We start from the raw sequence: 3,318 nt of genomic DNA on the forward strand, positions 1-3,318 counted from the left end.
TTTTTCAATGTATTTTTAAAGGTTATTGTGAAAATGATGAGTTTAACCCCTGGATTGCTGCTGATGAGTATGCTCAACAATGAAGGCCTGTCACCTTATGGGTGTAACTTTGAGATTATTGGTTAGGATGTCAGTCGCCAATCCTGATTTGGATGTCTTCCTTCTGGGATTATATTACCTCTGATCATCAACATTGGTCGCATAAATACAAGTATACAAAAAGTAGGAAGTGTAGTTACAACTTATACCACACTGATATTTTTCTAAGCTTCAGTGGTCAAGGGGTTATATTTTGCTTCTTGTGTTGGGGTGTGTTTTTTTTCTTTTTTCTTTTTTCTCCTGTGTTGGTCTTACATTTTATTGGCAATCTTTTGCTTCCTTCAGCTTTTGACGAGACATTCTTTGTCAGACTCATAGTTATTGATATTAAAGTGCATGGATTTCCAGATAGATTGTTGTTGAGGCCAAATTTATGTACAGGATTTTACTAATATGTGATATCATTGATTATAATTGTTTTATTGTGATGTGATATAATCTTATTAACAACTGCTGCTGGTTAATATCAAATTGTTTGTCAGTCTTTTTTTTTTATAGGATAAACTGTAATTGAATTCAGTTCTGTCATTCAGAACATATTAAACCGTCCAGAGTATAAATGTCAAATTTGATATCCTTCTGCGGTTAAAATCATGTATGAAAGACATGGGGTTGATACTAATTCTTGAAATGATATATTAGTTATGGAAAAGGCATGCTGAAATTCAGTACAAAAACTAAAAATCTTACTTCATATCATGTCTGTTCTGAAATTGTTAATGTTGTGTTTTTGTTTTTGTTTATGTCCATTTCTAATTGATTGGTAGCAAACATTATATCAGAATGATTTTACCATGACATTGTTGTTAGTGTGTTGTTTATGTATATATTTTTTTCAGAATGAATCTCAAATGTAATTTCAGAATGATCTTTCCATGACATCAAGATAAGTGCATTATTTATGTCTATTGTTTAAGGCACCGGTCACAAGTTGTACCATGACATCATTGTAAGTGCATGGTTTATGTGTATTTTTTAAAGAATCTGCCACAAACATAATTTCACAATAATCTTACTTGGACATTGTTGTAAGTGCATTGTTTATGTATATATTTAAAGAATCGGTCACAAAGGTTATTTCACAATAATCTTACCTTCACATGACATCATTGTTAGTGTGCTATCTTGTGTTTTCAAAAGTTGGTCACAATGTTACTTTGCAATAATCTTACCATGGCATTATTGAAAGTGCATTGTAGTGATTATTGTTGATATTGGTGTACAGCAATGATTTGTAAGAGGGGTTGACTAGAGAAACGTTCTTTTTGTTGGTTTTGTTTTTGCGATAATCTTACCATGACATTATTGTAAGTGCACTGTAGTGATTATAGTTGGTATCATTGTGCATTGATGATTTGTCAGAAGGGTAGACTAGAAAAATAAGGTACCCAGTTTATCTGCAGCTGATTACATCATAGCTTGTCTACAGTTGCCTGGTTGGCTCAGCTTAGGGTTGTTCTGGTGGTGGTGTTAGTGTAGTGTTAGATAGTCCCTCAGGGCTCAGTGAGTTAAGATGTTGTTCTGGTGGTGTTAGTGCAGTGTTAGTCCCTCAGGGCTCAGTGAGTTAAGGTGTTGTTCTGGTGGTGTTAGTGCAGTGTTAGATAATCCCTCAGGGCTCAGTGAGTTAAGGTGTTGTTCTGGTGGTGTTAGTGTAGTGTTAGATAGTCCCTCAGGGCTCAGTGAGTTAAGGTGTTGTTCTGGTGGTGTCAGTGTAGTGTTAGATAGTCCCTCAGGGCTCAGTGAGTTAAGGTGTTGTTCTGGTGGTGTTAGTGTAGTGTTAGATAGTCCCTCAGGGCTCAGTGAGTTAAGGTGTTGTTCTGGTGGTGTTAGTGTAGTGTTAGATAGTCCCTCAGGGCTCAGTGAGTTAAGGTGTTGTTCTGGTGGTGTCAGTGCAGTGTTAGACAGTCCCCCAGGGCTCAGTGAGTTAAGGTGTTGTTCTCGTGGTGTTAGTGCAGTGTTAGACAGTCCCCCAGGGCTCAGTGAGTTAAGGTGTTGTTCTCGTGGTGTTAGTGCAGTGTTAGACAGTCCCTCAGGGCTCAGTGAGTTAAGGTGTTGTTCTGGTGGTGTCAGTGCAGTATAAGATAGTCCCTCAGGTCTCAGTGAGTTAAGGTGTTGTTCTGGTGGTGTTAGTGCAGTGTTAGATAGTCCCTCAGGTTTCAGTGAGTTAAGGTGTTGTTCTGGTGGTGTTAGTGTAGTGTTAGATAGTCCCTCAGGGCTCAGTGGGTTAAGGTGTTGTTCTGGTGGTGTTAGTGCAGTGTTAGATAGTCCCCCTGCCCCACTTTCCTGGCATTGTTTCCCCCATCAGCCATATCCCCTGAGGAGGAGGGTGTTGATGGTAAACCCAAATTTATCTACGTAATTGACTGTAACTTGTCTGCTGAATGCTGTCAAAAGTACATGGAGTGAATGTGTTGCTTATTACCATCTGGGCATGGTGTGTGTGAGTGTATGTGTGTGTGTGTGTGTGTGTGTGTGTGTGAGTGTATGTGTGTGTGTATGTATACTTCTGTTTGTGTTTGTTATTGTGTGTGTGTGTGTGTGTGTGTGTGTGTGTGTGTGTGTGTGATCACAGGAGACTGCAGATGAAATGGATGAGCTGAAGATTAAGTATTGGAATTGGTATGTGTCAGATCTGATATTACTTCAGTATGATGGTTCATTGGTCTTTTCTGCTTGAATAGAAATCATGTCTGCCAGTGTGGTAATACTGTTTATTCTGGTGTGTGTTGTTTGTTGTTGTTTTTTGTTTGTTTTTTTTACTGAATCTGCTGTGCATATATGTACTTACATATCAGAACTGTTAACATATCAAAACTCTTTGTGTGGTCAACTGTTTTTGTGTTCTCTTTGTGAATGTCGTTTGCTGATTTGTCATTGACAATTTGCTTCCATAACAATTGTTATTGGTGTTTGTGTGCTAGTTTTTTTTTGTTTTGTTTTTTGTTTATTGTTTTTTCTGGGATGACGTCTGTGACAATAATGCTGTATATATTACATCCTTGTGATTGTAGAAAACCTTGAACGATAGCTGGATTGACAGACTTTTGTGTGTACATCAATTATTTGTTGATGGGTGTACTGATCTGGAACCACATGCAGTTTAACCATGCGTTTGGTTATTTTTCATTCTTCGCTCATAATGAAAATGATAGAACATAATCGAATATACATATAAATACAAATAAATACAACTTTTTTTTTAACAGGACAAAAAGCACA

Source organism: Babylonia areolata, chromosome 19 (genome assembly GCF_041734735.1).
Source record: "Babylonia areolata isolate BAREFJ2019XMU chromosome 19, ASM4173473v1, whole genome shotgun sequence".
In the NCBI taxonomy this organism is placed as follows: domain Eukaryota; kingdom Metazoa; phylum Mollusca; class Gastropoda; order Neogastropoda; family Buccinidae; genus Babylonia; species Babylonia areolata.